Below are 17,259 nucleotides of genomic sequence, written 5' to 3'. Positions count from 1 at the left end.
AGTAGTAGTACTAATAGTAACAGTAGCAGTAGCAGTGATGTAGTAGTATTAGTAGTAGCAGTACTAGTAGTAGTGACAATAGTAGTAGTACTAGTAGTAACAGTAGCAGTAGCAGTGGTGTAGTAGTATTAGTAGCAGTACTAGTAGTAGTATTAATAGTAACAGTAGTAGTAGCAGTGGTGTAGTAGTATTAGTAGTAGCAGTACTAGTAGTAGTGATAATAGTAGTAGTACTAGTAGTAACAGTAGCAGTAGCAGTGGTGTAGTAGTATTAGTAGCAATGGGCCTACTAGTAGTAGTGATAATAGTAGTACTACTAGTAGTAACAGTAGCAGTAGCAGTGGTGTAGTAGTATTAGTAGTAGCAGTACTAGTAGTAGTGATAATAGTAGTAGTACTAGTAGTAACAGTAGCAGTAGCAGTGGTGTAGTAGTATTAGTAGCAGTACTAGTAGTAGTGATAATAGTAGTAGTATTAATAGTAACAGTAGCAGTAGCAGTGGTGTAGTAGTATTAGTAGTAGCAGTACTAGTAGTAGTGATAATAGTAGTAGTACTAGTAGTAACAGTAGCAGTAGCAGTGGTGTAGTAGTATTAGTAGTAGCAGTACTAGTAGTAGTGATAATAGTAGTAGTACTAGTAGTGACAGTAGCAGTAGATTAGATTAGATTAGATTAGATTAGATCTTTATTAGCCGAACAGAATTACAAGCATTCATGGCGTCGTCAGTACACAAGAAAAATGACATAACATACAATATAATACAAAAATAGACTTAATTCTAAATAAATTTAACAGTTTAATATTAAGTGACATGCAAAAAAAAGAGAGAAAAAAAAATATATAGGACAAGCTTGATCTTCAGTCTCCACTGTTCTACCTAGTATCTTCTCTTTTTGCTTTCCCCTGTCTTTTCTTCAACTCTGAGTTACCTGAAACATAAATGGTCAAGGGCAGTATCAAGAAACGTTAAATTCTAAAATTTTAAATTTAGGTATTCATTTGTGCAAAATGGCATATGTGTTAATAAAATGTTCTTTACCTCTTTTTTGAATTTTCTTATGTTAAGTTCTTTGATTTTCTGTGGAAGTTTATTATATAAATTGCTGCCTCTATGTGATATGCTGTTAAGACTTCTGGTAAGCCTGTGGAAATTCAGATGCATGTTTTGGGATGTTCTGGTGTTACACTCATGATAGGTTGAATTTGTTTTAAAGGAATCTATGTTTTGATGAATAAAGCACACTGTTTCTAAAATATATATGCAGGGTACAGGAAAGATTTTTAGTTCTCTGAAAATTTTTATACTTTCAGTTCGAATAGGAACTTTTTTAATGATTTTGAGTATTCTTTTCTGCAATTTGAGGACTTGTAGCAGTGGTGTAGTAGTATTAGTAGTAGCAGTACTAGTAGTAGTGCTAATAGTAGTAGTACTAGTAGTAACAGTAGCAGTAGCAGTGGTGTAGTAGTATTAGTAGTAGCAGTACTAGTAGTAGTGATAATAGTAGTAGTATTAATAGTAACAGTAGTAGTAGCAGTGGTGTAGTAGTATTAGTAGTAGCAGTACTAGTAGTAGTGATAATAGTAGTAGTACTAGTAGTAACAGTAGCAGTAGCAGTGGTGTAGTAGTATTAGTAGTAGTAGCAGTACTAGTAGTAGTGATAATAGTAGTAGTACTAGTAGTAACAGTAGCAGTAGCAGTGGTGTAGTAGTATTAGTAGTAGCAGTACTAGTAGTAGTGATAATAGTAGTAGTACTAATAGTAACAGTAGTAGTAGCAGTAGTAGTAGTAGCAGTAGTAGTAGTAGCAGTAGCAGTGGTGTAGCAGTAGTAGTAGCAGTAGTAGTAGTAGTAGTAGTAGTAGTAGTAGCAGTAGCAGTGGCGGCTTGTGCCAGATAAATTAGGTGAAGGCCAATAGAATTCTAGGTAATTTCTTGGAATCGATGAATGGCTGTGACGTCATTGATGATGTTGCGAATGGCTTTGTAAGCTATACATTGGCCATATTGGAATAATGTAATATATTCACAATTTTATTAAATTTAATGAAATTCACAACATAGGCTATTATACATACAAATTTGCAACATTTTCGGAGGTTACGCCCCCTTAACACTGAAGAATTCACTTCTACACAATGTATACCACAAGTCCACATGATATAAAAAAGACAAAAATGTAATTCAACATTTTATATAGCACATCAAATTAAAAGTGCACACAAGAAATGAAGAAATATTACTTTCCCATAACAAAATTCTAAGTCAGAATCAAATTCATGAACTGTATTTGTATTTTAAATCAACTTCAGAACATGCGACTTGCAATATATAGTGAAATCCTGCAGCTATACATAAGTCAAACCAATATTATGTTGTATAGGAAACTTAAGGCAATACATCAGTCAACTTTTGGCCGAAAATGAAAAATTATGTTTTTTAGTTTTTCAATACTTTATTATGAATAAATTTTCTATTTTAATATTGTGTCCTCCACTGGAAAATTCTAGGACAATAGGATGATGGTGGTTGTTGTTTAGTCAACTGTCCAGATAGGACTGAATAACAAATCAGTTTGTTTATATTGGTCTTGTGAGGCATATATTAAATTTAATTTATTAAATCGAATATTAAGAGAAATTTGAAATCATTCATCGCCTCGTGCATATTGACGAAATATAAATTTAGCGATTAAAAATTTATTCAAAACTAATATCTAAGGAATGGCACATTATACAGCAATGAGGATAATAATCAATTATTATTATTATTATTATTATTATTATTATTATTATTATTATTATTAAGTCTTCTGCATCTCCCTATCAAACCAACCTCAGGTAAAGGGTCGCGCTCCACAGTTTTAAAGTACTCCCGCTGAGAGACAGAGACGGAGAGAGTAGTTGTGACGTTGCACTCGCATGTTACTGGCTTTCGCGAAACGTCAGGAGTTTGAGAGTGTGACTTGTAGATCGTAGATATATTTTATTAACTGGAAGTTGAGCCTGGTTATGATGTATTTCATTCTGTAATACATTATATATTATAAGTACTAGTATAAAAAGTGAATGTTGTTAAATAATTTATTGTGAAATATACTTACGTTTACATACAAGCTATAAAAGTTGTTCGCACAATTATGGGTTAAACAGGCCTTGTATTTAAAAGTAGACTCGTGTATATATCCAGTAATCAATTTTAGATTTTTTGTAATACGTCTTTCTGTACTGAAGCATGTTGCGTATTATATATAAGTGGGAACAGTATTTTAGTAACCTATGAAGGATATGTAGATATACTTATGGGAATGCTGCTGGTGATGCATTGACTTCTAAGTACCATGACAACTTTCCGTGGGAGTGACCAGGGGTCTGTATGTTACGCGCATGAATATTATGTGGTTTGTAAAGTTGGACTATTTACTTAGAGGTTGTATAGGGGGTTTCGGACATGGATCAAATTTTCATTAAGTATGCAATTATCCTTTAAAATTGTTTTGTGATATAATATTCTTCAGCTAAATTTATCAATCCATTATCTAAACATCGTTTCAAAATTTTGAATGTTTCAAACATGTGACTTAATTCGTGTCCTGTGTCTATTAAATGTGTAGGACATGTAGATTTTCTTCTATTGTGTTTCAAATCAGCTAAGTGTTCACCATATCTGATTTCAAAATTTCTTTTAGTTTGGCCAATAATATTTCTGTTTGCAAGTGTGACATTCTAAGCTGTAAATACATTATTATGTAATTTATTAGGTGTACGAAGCCCATTATTTGAAATGTTGTTGAGTTTCTTTTCGGGTTTGTGTGCTATTAATATATATTCTTTCTTCAAAAATTAGCTAATTTATTTTATATATACTCTTTGTAGGATAATGCAAAATGTTTTCTTTTAGCATTCTTATTAATATCATTAACATTTTTTAATGTACTTACGTTTTTTGTTTTACAATTCTCTCTTTTTTATGTATTAATTCCTTAATTAGTCTTCTATTTTAACCATTTTCGTTAGGTATTTGAATTATTTTATTGTATTCTTTGTTGTAGTTGTTCTTGCTTAAGGGAGTTTGTATTAATCTATTGATAAAAAATTTGAAATTATTTAGTTTGTGCGAATTTTGGTGTTCTGAAGTTATTGGAATGCTGTGGTTAGTGCTTCCGGATTTTCTATAAATATTAAAGCCATATTTGTTTTTCTGTTTTATTGTAGTAACTAGCCGTACCCGTGCACTCCGCTGCACCCGTTAGAAATAAATATAAAGTAATTACATAATTAAAATAGGACATTTGATCCAGGGAACATTCGTGTTTGATAGAAGGATAAATCGTTTAATATGTTAGGCCTACTTAATTTAAATTACATCCAAATAATTAAAATGCTATCATTTTGGTCCAGAGACACTCATTTGGTGCAATGACAATTCCTTTAACATATTTCTTAATTTTTATTACATGCATCCATAGTTTAATGAAGATTGACATAATTTAGATTTAATGTGTATATTTTATTTCACTTGTTATAGGTTTCCATTGAATTATGGTAATAACTTAATTTTAACCCTTGTCTTCTACGTATTCAGTAAATGGCGCTTGGCCCACTATGGTTCTGAACCCTTCAAATAACTTATATTAAATAATATTGCATTAAATTACTTATTATATTATATTATATTATATTATATTATATTATATTATATTATATTATATTATATCAGAAGTTACTGTAATAACATTATAGCATTATGTCCATCTAGAGAAACTATACTTTCCAATGGTGAAATAATAATTAATTATACAAATCGGTTAATTTAGCTTCCGATATTACTTCATACAAACACAGAAACATTCTCTGTAGGCTATCTTTCATAGCTTTCGATTGTTGCTGTCCAAGGCCCCTTATAGACGAAGTCATTTTTTTTAATTCATTACACGGCCTTGGCAGCTATTTTAATTTTAAAACTCATTTATCTCATTAAATATCAGACCTATCAAAATTTTTCTAGGAATAAAACTTATCGCAAATTATTTTTAAAGAAACTTTTGTTATGTAACATTTTTCACAAAAATCAATAATAAGCGAGATATTTCGATTTATTTAATTCAGGCCCCCTTATAACCCCCCTTTTAAATAATGTAGTTTGAATGCCATACAGCCTAAAATCTAAGTTACAACGAACTTAATTTATATTCCAATTTTCATCGAAATCCGTTCAGCCATTATCGCGTGGAAAGGTAACAAACATACAGACAGACAGACAGACATACAAACAAAAATTAAAAAAAAGCGATTTTCGGTTTGAGGGTAGTTAATTATATATGTTAGGACAAATTATTTTTGGAAAATCGAAAATTACCAGAAAAATTTCGGCTACAGATTTATTATTAGTATAGATGTCTAAAAAGTGAATAGTGTTGTTGACTTCTATTTCTTGTAAGAATTTTACGCTATTATGTAGCTTATTGAATGATTGTAGTATTTGTTCATTTGTTTTTTCATTCTCATAAATTATGAATGTATCGTCTACATATCTGCTATAGCATTTGACGTTATGTGATTGTAAAATATTGCTTATGTGGTTGTCTTCTATGTGTTGAATAAATATCTCGGCTAATAGGCCTGATAATGGATTTCCCATCGCGAGTCGCTCGTGTTGCTTATATATTCTATTTTGAACTGAAAATAATTGTGTTTAGTTACAGTGTGTTATTATCTGTTCAATTTTGGATCTGTGTAGCTCTAATTAATTTGTGGACCTAAGTAATTTATTTTCAATTATATTAATGGTTACATTTATCAAAATATTAGTACCGGTACATAAGTTTTCAATGTCAAGTGATAACATTTTAGTGTTCTTAGTCACTTTTAAATTGTTGAGTTTATTAACTAATTGATTAGTATTTGTTGTTGTGTATAGGTGTTGTAATTTCAATGTGAATCTTACGTACTGTTGTAAAAATTTACATATTTTGTAACTTAGAGAGTTGATTCTATTTACTATTGGTCTCATTGTAATGGATTTTTATGAGATCTCGGCAGTGTTTTCAAGGAAGAATTTTGGGATTTTGATTTATATATTTAAAAATAGAATTAGGTGGAATAATTTCAGGAATGGATTTTAAACTGTTATTGATTTCTTTTGGTTTGATAATAATAACAGCAATAGTAATAATAATTCAATATGAAAAACCTAACTTAGAAAAGTAATATTGTAGGTGGAGGGAGCATCTTAAATAAAATAATATTTATATTTAAAAACCGAATAAAAAAGTAAAGTAAATATATCTTGCCAACCTAATTAAGTATATGTAAACCTAATTATTTACATGTGTATTATTATTATTATTAATTGCAATAATTGTATTGTAAGAGTAATGTGTTACCATTTCCACCAGGCGTTTACCCATCTGCAGTGTGAATAAATACCATCTACCTACATGTAAATCAGCGTGATATGTATGATAACGATGCTAAGTAACCTGTTTCAAAACAGAGTATTCAATCCTCATGGCGATTAACCAGCTTGTTGACCAGGGTAACGATGTTGAGAATCCAGCTTTAAGACAGGGCAACGAACTTTTGTGGCATATATATATATGAGATCTGAGAGCGACTTTGAGTTCTTTTAAAGTCCGAAGCTCCAGGATCTATTCAAATACGGACAGAACATGGTCCAAAGCAAGTTTCCACTGGAGTCCCCAGGGAACAAAAGTACAAGAAGAGGAAGACCTAGAGTGCCAATACACTCAGAAATGAAGCCGAAGAGTAAGGAAGGAGATGGAGGCACAGGCAAGAAACAGAATTCACTGCCGATCTTTCATCAAGGCAAGCTGCTTCCAGAGGAGTGACAGCACTGATGCTGCTAATTTCGCTGGTCATTATCGGAACTTACAAGCAACTTTGACTGCTTCTGAAGTCGAAGCTTCAGGGTCTATTACTTACTTTACAAATTAATTCATCCATTTTGCAATTAAGTTGCTAGCGTCGTTAAATAAAACATAACATTTTGCAATTATTTTTTCTACTGTTTTATTTATTTTGTTTCAAAAGTTTTAAATAGTCATTTGGCTGTATTAACCGCCCACAAAGAATCAGCGGCAGCTGATGACACCCGTTCCATGACAGCTCACTTCATACGTAAGCTGCTATGGACTTAATGCAGCTTCTCGCTATACTCTCTCCTTGTTAGGAATAGGCGTTTGATTTTCATTGAGGCTTTTGTTTTCTTATAATAATCCGAAGCCAATATAATATGCCACTTTTAATAAGTGAATTGAATTAGCGATATTTAACATTCTAACAGGGGAAATTTAAATTATTACTACAGGTTATAACATACAGTATCCATAAGCCGATTAAAATATGTATATAATTATGTAATCTAATTTATTAAATGCATAATGTGTCATGCATCTAAGTGATATTATATTGTACAGGAAATCAGCATTATAATGCTCGCCCAAGTGCTGCATGTATTGTATGTACTTGGTGTAACGTGTTTTATGTTGTGACTGTGGAAGTGGTTAGTAATCAAGAAAAGTAGCAATGCTTCGTTTTCTGTAGTTTGTAATGGCTATACATCGGATCTGGCCCTAAATTTTTAAGTTTTAGTGCCTATATAGCTTGCAAACGTATGTAAAATAGGTTCTTATTGTTTTAAAATAGGTACAATATCATTTATTAAAATACATAGTAAGGGATATAAGTAAAACAATTTCACCTATTTAAAAATAGAGAGATGGCAGTATAGGTGATCCTTGAGAAATATTGGCTTTAAGCATAGCCTGGCCCACACTACGTGGCAACGTCGCACAGCACGTTAGTTGCCGTCCTATCCTGCTACATAGCTGTCAAATGCGAGAAATATAGGCTTTAAGCAGAGCCTGGCCCACACTACGTGGCAACGTCGCACAGCACGTTAGTTGCCGTCCTATCCTGCTACATAGCTGTTAAATGCGAGAAATATAGGCTTTAAGCAGAGCCTGGCCCACACTACGTGGCAACGTCGCACAGCACGTTACTTGCCGTCCTATCCTGCTACATAGCTGTTAAATGCGAGAAATATAGGCTTTAAGCAGAGCCTGGCCCACACTACGTGGCAACGTCGCACAACACGTTAGTTGCCGTCCTATCCTGCTACATAGCTGTTAAATGCGAGAAATATAGGCTTTAAGCAGAACCTGGCCCACACTACGTGGCAACGTCGCACAGCACGTTAGTTGCCGTCCTATCCTGCTACACAGCTGTTAAATGCGAGAAATATAGGCTTTATGCAGAGCCTGGCCCACACTACGTGGCAACGTCGCACAGTAGGTTAGTCGCCGTCCTATCCTGCTGCATGACTGTTAAATGCGAGAAAAGCAGTAGGCTACATCATTTTTCATTTCAAAGGAAAAGTAATGACTTCCTGAGTCTTTAGTGAGTTCACTAAACATTATGTGATTCACGTGATTCACGCTATTATTATCAGTTATGACTCACAATGTTTTGCAATCCCCATACATGTACTTGTTGTAAGATATCTTCACATATTTCTGCTGAACCTGGCCCTGTAAATTGATTCACTGCAACAAGTTTTAATACTTTTCACTTTTTTAAACTTACCAAAATGCAGCAAATTAAAAAAGTTTCCGGTACAACACTTTTCGTGAGATCATCTGTTTTATTTGCAGCGATCCCAAACAATCGTCCATTTTTGTAGCCTACAATTCCTTTTACTCGAATTTGATACACGTGAATCTTCACAATATTTTCACTCTCTGAGTACTGCCTAACATGTTTCAAGAACTGTTTATTCTCAGATTTTGAAGAAGGAGATACTTTAAACAATGAGGAAAGTTTTCTTAGATAGGTTATAGAGGGTGCGGTAAAGACAAGATAAAGTTCAGTCTAATCATATCCTAACACTTGGCATTCTGGATATGAATTAAAAAAGAGTTTATAATTATTGAGGATACATCATACTGTCGCTCCGATCGGCGCAGTTGGTATGGCGCTGGCCTTTCTGTCCGAGATCGATTCCGGCCCAGGTCGATGGCATTTAATTGTGCTTAAATGCGACAGGCTCATATCACTAGACTTACTGACATGTTAAAGAACTCCTGTGGAACAAAATTCTGGCACATCGCCGATGCTGATATAACCTCGGCAGTTGCGAGCGTCGTTAAATAAAACATACAGTAATTTACAAAAATCATCATTGATTTTTAGAGTGTAATAATTGAAGTAAATCCGATTTGAAATATCAGTGTTATTCTATTCCACATCTGAACTTCACCCAAGCCTTTCATATATGAACAATTGTTGGGTCTGCATTATCGTGTCAGTACGAGTTCCAACTTTAATGTTATAGATGGAAGCTAAAGAATAATTTGTATGCATATTCAATTACTTAACTCGGTATGTCCCAGAATAATTTTTATTTTTAATGGAACTTTTTTTGTTACAGATCAGCATGGGGGAATATAATAAATATAAAAATGGTCTTCATTTAACTTGACGTTGAGTCGTTTGGCAGGTAGAGCTTGTTGCCATATGGCAACACTGGGTTATACAGGGGAAGAAAAAAGTACTGAAATAAATATGATTCATTTTACACTATTTATTAAATTTGTACGTAACCCAAGAATTTTTTATGGAAATTTAATATATTTTTTTGTTACATTACAGAGTGTAGTTAACACGACAGAAATTTGTATTGACAAATTATAACATCATAATTATAAACCATGAGAAGTATACTTTGCACATTATCTGTAACGTAACTATGTCAAATGTAGATATTTATTCCATGGTGTGATAAGTTTTGAAGCATTTGAGGCACAGTCCTATGTCACATTTTGTGCACATTGTTCGACCAATATTAGAGCAGGTTTCACCAGCCCACCGTCTTTTCATATCAGTTGGTGCTGGCCAGTGGTTTAGACCATCATATCGCAAAGTCTTATAGGCAGTTCCTTCAAATTTCCTCTTGCGTGTCTGTCCTGGTCCTGCTGGCTTTTCTCCGTAGTGATTGCAGTAATAAATTGCAATTTGCCGTCTAAATTCTAGTTGTGACATTGCAGGCTCATCTACTCTTTGTAGTTGCCATGCATTCTGCACACAAACGTCAATGAGCCAGGTGAAAATGCAACTCCACCATTTCTTTCCGCGGTTTCCTATACGGTACAGGTTTACATTTTGATACATGCGATTGACACCGCACATGTACTTGTTGTACTTCCCTACTACATTTGGTAGAATAATACTGAGTTTCTTTCTTTGCTCTCTGGAGTACCGTTGTACCTTTGAAACGGTGTTCTTTCCATACGATGTTGATGCAATAGTCACGACTGCATTATCCACCCACTTTGTTACATGTATGTCAATATCTTTCATTTTTACAGACGTGATGTAGCCTCGAGGTTTCTTCTTTAGCTCAGGTTTTTGAGAAAGTATGCAACTTTTTGGGATTAACTGTTTTCTCTCTTAGTACCGTGTTGCTGTGTATCCGCGAGATTTCAAATAAGCCAGGACAGGAAAACCTGTGAATAAATTGTCAAAAAAGAAGGAAAATGGCAGTTGCTGTACTTCAGGATCAAAGTCATCAATCATATTCAGAAGTAGGAACTTCCAAGAGTTCTGTCTCTATATTTAAATCTGAGTTTTCTAAAATTTCGGCCAAAATAATATCTTCTATTTCATTTTCATTGTCCACATTGTCGTCTGGATTTTCTGCAGTTTCCTCAATTGAATCAATATGCCGGCCACTTTGCATAAGAATTTCACAATTTGCTTTTAACTGCTCAGGACATACATTATCTGGTATACCACTTTCTTCCTCATCTGCATCATCTTACCCACTCACAGCTCCATCCTCTAATGAAAGCAGTTGTATGTAGATGGTCTCGGGTGTGTCATCATCTGATAAAATATCCTCCAAATAATCTAGGGCATCTTTTAGTGACAGAGGCCTAAAAAGTCAATAAACAAAGAATAAAAAAAAATACTAAAAAATATAATAGTTTTCGAACTTTATAAAGCTTCTTGCAGCATAATAAATCTTATAATCTAATAATATTAGTGTAGTAGTCATTACAGAAATAGTTCACAATGGAATCTGCAGTATGACCCGGTGTAGCCATATGGCAACATAAAAAAATAACCTTGAATATAATCTGACATACAGAACATACAAATCAGGTCTTTAGAACAAAAGAGACATATAACTATCTATTTTCATAATACATATACAAATATATTCAGTTATCATAATAAGTGTAATGAAAATGTATATTTACCTTGACATGTATTCCTGATTAGCACTTTCAGACATAATTCTATGCTTCAGTTTATTCACACTGTAATAACTTCCAAGTTATAACACCAACTGACACTAGGTTTGGGGATAAGAAAGACACAACAATGGACAGTAGAGGAAACCAATTACAGTCGCCAACGAACCATTCATCATTTTAAAAACAACATTTATATGTGCTTATATTCAAAGTTGCCATACGCGGGGACAAATCGGGTTAATTCTCTCCAGATTACATATCATACTTGAAAGCACGAAATATCAAGGAAATAATATACAAAATATTCCAGGGAAGAGGAAAGTACCCCACTGAAATGTCAACACACAGCACTAGATCAGTAGTTAATATTTGTAAGCTTATGTTGTATGTATGTATTTATTCACACTGCAGTGGGTATATACCCGGTGGCAGTGGTAACTAATTACACTCAATAATGACAATAATAAACTTATTAATTAAAAATACAATTAATAATAATACTAATAATTAATACTAACAATAATTAATAATAATAACAACAACAACAACAACAACAACAACAACAGGGAATATACTAAATTAAATGAAACGATCACTTAAAATAACATTTGAAATAAATCTAATTTGTATCTTAAAACTAAGATCGAACTAAAACCCACGAGAATGATATGTTCATATCTGCACAAGTACCTTTCAAATTACACTAATTTCGCTGTCAGCTCACTCACTGCAATTGAACTACGACACATTTCACTGATTCTATCCTGATTTCACGAACACTTCAAAAACATTTCACTGTTCAAATACTATGCACTGCCACTATAAACTATAAAGCTTCACTGACAAGAACACGTTTCACTTACACAGCACACTTCACTGACACGACATACTTCTTCACTGACACAACACACTTCATTGACACAACATAATTCTTCACTGATACAACACTTCAATAACAACATATCATTTAAACCCTTTAAATACTGTGTATAATTACCGTCTATTAGTAAGGCCCTTAAGCCTATTTTTAAATACATTTTTGGTTGTTGGTAAAGCCTTTAGTAAGTCTGCAGGTAAAGCATTCCAGTCCCTGATAGTACAATTGAGAAAAGAAAACTTTCCTGTGTCCGTCCTCTGCCTTCTTCCCCTCAATTTATATGAGTGGTCGTTCCTTGAAGAGTAATTTGGCGGCTGCAACCTATTTTTTATTTCTCTCCAGGCAGGCTCACCTCTGTATGTTTTGAACAGTGCGCATAATCGAATTCGCGTTCTCCTGTCCGTGAGTGTGTCCCATTTTAATGGTGAATTTTTCCGACAACACTTAAGAGACCATGTTTGAATCTTTTCCAGTGTCTTAATATGTTCTAATCTGTAAGGATCCCAACATGCAGCACCATATTCCATTACTGGACGTACTAGTGATTTATATGCAATCTCTTTGGATTTATCAGAACCTTTTCTTAGTACCGTCATCACAAAGTGTAATGCTCTCCATGCTTTTCCCGTTGTGTCTGTAACGTGTTCCCCCCAGCCGAGATCACTGCTAAATGTTATTCCGAGGTATTTACATTTGTTAACTTCCGGAATGGTTTCACCCCCTAACGTATACGATGCGACTATTTTATTTCTTTTCCTTGTAAAGCTGATGGCTTTGCTCTTTACAGAATTTATTTTCATTTTGTTGGCTATTGCCCAATCGTTTATTCTATTGAGGTCATTCTGGAGAAGAGTAGTATCTTCATGGCTTTTTATTTCCCTGTATACCATACAATCATCCGCGAATAAGCGAACCCTAGACAAGATATTAACTGGCAGATCATTTACAAAAGCCAAGAATAGAAGAGGCCCCAAGATACTCCCCTGCAGGACCTAGGAAGTAATTTCAATTGGGTTCGATAATTCCTCCCCTACCTGTACTCTCTGAGTGCGACGTCGCATTGACGTTTGAACCGAGCCTCTAGAGTGGAAATTCAAATAAAAATAATTTCCTAACTAAATCTGAATGCTTCTCGTATATATCAATACTATCCTTGTATTTATATTAGGTTTACTATAAATTCACGATAATATTGAACGTGGCTGAGATAGGGTGTGTAGGATGACATTCTAGGCGAAGTAGAAATACTCGGAAAAATTGATCCAGAATACGCTGATCACCTCAAACATCATTCTTGTAACGTTAAAATAATAATTGATTTATTTTAAAATAAGCATTAATTATGAGACACTGTGTGGGCATTCAATTACAACTATTATTTTATTATAAATAACACACAACAATTATGCGGCACACGAAGAGAGGTGTAGCTTGACGCTGGGGGACCGGGTGCTGTATAACCCAAGTGACATTTTTATATTTTGTCATTCTGAAGATGATCGGAGAGAGTAACGAAAATCAGGTAAGTAAATTCAGTAAATAAATTTAAGGTATAATTACATAATTCTTTTTTGGTACAATGTCCATGCTCCTCCCTGACTGCATTATGAATGGCAGCAGTTGTAGTACTACTACTGACGATATGGCAGTAATATTAGTGAAGCAGTGGGGCGCGCGGTACAGTTGCAATTAATAACTAACGCTGCAAGCCATAAGGTCACGGACTCGATTCCCGACGGGGTTATAGACTTTTTCCATTGGTCTAACCCTTCCAGCTGCACTATGGCCCTGGGGTCTACTCACGTCTCACAGGAATGAGTGCCAAGGTTGTTTCTAACTTCTCTCATTGCAATGTTGTTAACTCTCTGCTTTTCTGATTTCTTGGCTGATCCATGGGTTACATCTTGGAGGAAAGTGGATCGACAGTATAGAAAAAGCCTCCATGAAGAACTGCAGACAACATTGCTGCTCCGCCCTATGAGCTACATATGTCGCAGATGAGGAGTGTGTACGTATGAATGGTAGTCTCTTAAGGGACGTCCTTTTCAGAAATAAATGGCAGACTATGAATTTTATGATCTCATGTATGTCACTCTGAACAATAAATTCCTAGTTAATGAACAGCTACTTATAGCCGTCCGTTCCTCAGCCGGACTAGTCCAGTACAAGAGGAGAAACTGCGAGCATCCGGAAATAGAACTTACACGTGCAAATATAAACTTCATCAAGAGATGTCGGGAATGCATGAACGCAGATGGGAGCCACTTTGAACAGCTCCTGTGACGCAGTTTAGTACTCATATTATTAAATAAAAATATAATTATGATCATGCTATTATTAACCAAAGTTATATGAATAAAAATGCGCGGAAGTTACGGATAGATAATGACGCAATAACGCCGACCATGCGCATGATGACTGTGAGCACAGCAGAACGTTTTTTTTATTATTTTAAGGATATGCTGTAGGAACCAAAATGAAATCACTTTTTCTTTCTTGTAAGGAGGAGGGACTCGAAGGCTTACACTGCAGCCTGAGGTTTATTGTGCTTATCTCTGAACGACTGGGCAGCGCTCTTCTACAGAAATGTTGAGCGGCTCGAGTATTTTTCCAAGTCAAAGAAAGCATGCGCTGGTTCATACCATGAAGAGATATTCGTCTCTCCTTTCTGTTTACTGTATCACTTCCAGGGCTCTGGAATTCTGTCACTGACTTTGTATAATATCACAATTCAAATGTAAACACTGATTAACTTTACATTTTCTTCACTGTGTTAATACGAGGAAACTACCTGGCTGAGTAGTTTCCAAGTGATATTATTCATTGTCTGCAGCCTAGTGAAGGTCCGAACATACCCCACCACAACAGGAAACCAGAAGATAGCACCGGACCTTACTGGGTTTAGACAATGAAGAATATATGCATAAGTGTTCTGCTTATGGGCAGGTCTTTCACTGCAAACCCAGCATTCTCCAATCTTTCCTATTTCTGCCTTCCTCTTTGTCTCCGCATATGATCCACATATCTTAATGTTGCCTATCATCTGATACTTTCTTCTCCTGTTCACCATTCCTTCCAGTGCATCCTTCAGTAGTCAGTTCCTTCTTAGCCAGTGACCCAACCAATTCCTTTTCCTCTTCCTGATCAGTTTCAGTATCATCCTTTCTTCACCCACTCTTTCCAACACAGTTTCATTTCTTATTCTGTCAGTCCACTTCACAAGTTCCATTCTTCTCCATATCCACATTTCAAATGCTTCTCCTCATTTCGTCGTAATGTTCATGTTTCTACCCCATGCAATGCCACACTCCACACAAAGCGCTTCACTAGTTCCTTCCTTAGTTCTTTTTCCAGAGGCCTGCAGAAGATGATCCTTTTCATATTAAAAACTTCCCTTGCCATTGCTGTTGCTATTGAATATCACTTCGAAACTAGGCAGCCAAGTAATTTCCTCATGTTAACACAGTAAAGAAGATACAAAGTCAATCAGTGATTATATGTGTTAAAAGTGTATATAGAACAATGAAGAATTAAATGTAAATTAAAGAACCATATCCTTCTCCATGTAATTGCTTGCTAAGCACTTGCTGCGATGCTTAACTTAGGATTAAGCAATAATAGTAAATATAATAACTGGCTGTCACACTATAAATTTTACTCTTAACGTGTAATGTATTATTATCATCACTGTTATTTTTAGTCCCCTGCTGTGGAGTAATGGTTAGCCTGCCTGACTGTGAAATGATCAGGCCAGGATTCAAAGCCTTATTGGGACAAGTTACCTAGTTGGAATTTATTCCGAGGTTTTCCCTTAACCACTTGAAGCAAAATTGCTGGGAAACTTTCGACGTTGGCCCTCGGACTCATTTCGCCTTCATTAGTACCATTTCATTTACAGGTTGACCAAGAGGACATGACGGACGTGGTTCCAGGTGGAATCTGTCTGCAGCAGCTGCATATCCCAGAGTAGCCACAGGGGCTTCAATAAGCGAACTGCGGGTGAGTGGGGGAATGTTGCTCCCTCAGATGGCCCCTTGGTGAGTCGTGGAATGGTCGGTGGTATGGCCTTTTGGTTAAGGATGCAGCAGATTCAAACACCAGCTGCCATCGATCTGAGGAGGCCGCAGAGAGGGAGGTACGGTCTGCATGCTGTGGCTGAATCGCGCCTTATAGTGCTAGAGGAGTGATCCTACAAGAACTTCAGAAGTCATCCCACAATTAGCCTAAACTGGCCCTCCTCCAGAAAAGGAAAAGCACTATTATTTCCCCTTTATTCTTATTTGTATTTGAGCTATATGGGTGTGTGCTCTTTAGTCTTCCCTTGTGATCCTCTTGGAATTGAATGTAATTTTCATTATTTACTAACACTGCTTGTATGTGATGTTTGCTGTGATGGAACAGAAGGCCCTATGACCTTAACCATGTCAGATTAAATAAATAAATAATAAATACATAACAAATGAAGAAATAACTAATAAATAAATAGCTAATAAGTAAAAAAATAAAGAAGTAAATAAGTACCGGCAAATAAATAACACATCTTATTTTTTTATTATTCCTTATTTCATTTCTGACCAGTCACGTGAGTTCATGATAGATTAAAAAAGAATAAAGTATGGAATAGAAGTGAATGTAATAATGTATTGGGTGAAGAGATTGTAGTGAAACTGCAATGCGGCAATCCAGGTCTAAGACGAAATGTTAAGCAGGGAGTGTGCTACTGATGATATGCAGTGCTATACCTATAAAAAATTATTAATATAAAACATTACTAAGTATAAACAGTTAAACCATCATTTACTGACTGAAGTTAAGAAAGGAAATCCTGAAACTGCCTGCAATCTTGTTACAAATATTTGTCGAACCTGTTTAAAAAGTGATGGATGTCTTGTTGTAGTTCTTGTTGAGAATGGAAGCAGTATTATCCCAAATCAGTGTTGAGTTCAGACCTTGCCCTTCTACTATAATGGGGGGAGATGAGTCTGACACCAAAAGAAACAATAATTCAGATATTACGTAACAGCAGAGGTACCTTCAACTGGGGTGACTTTGTCTCATTTTCAGCACCTGTTTCCCTTTAAAACATTTTTATTGTGTGAAAAGTATTTT

At 35.0% G+C, this 17,259-nt stretch overlaps 1 long non-coding RNA gene across 2 annotated transcripts in view; it reads left to right on the top strand.

Annotated features, from left to right (window-relative positions):
- The first annotated feature begins 8,099 nt into the window (after positions 1-8,099).
- The window catches only part of LOC138693141 (uncharacterized), a 42,262-nt gene continuing 33,102 nt past the window's right edge, over positions 8,100-17,259 (top strand). The window contains exons 1-2 of one of the 2 annotated variants that reach the window (XR_011330234.1): positions 8,100-14,158; positions 16,049-16,285. This is a non-coding gene — a long non-coding RNA (uncharacterized lncRNA). The remainder of the gene's footprint in view (positions 14,159-16,048; positions 16,286-17,259) is intronic. The other variant, XR_011330233.1, reaches the window with a different exon arrangement.

This window comes from Periplaneta americana, chromosome 17 (genome assembly GCF_040183065.1).
Source record: "Periplaneta americana isolate PAMFEO1 chromosome 17, P.americana_PAMFEO1_priV1, whole genome shotgun sequence".
Lineage (NCBI taxonomy): Eukaryota > Metazoa > Arthropoda > Insecta > Blattodea > Blattidae > Periplaneta > Periplaneta americana.
Note: the sequence above shows the minus strand (reverse complement) of the source record. Positions and strands in the feature narration are given on the sequence as shown.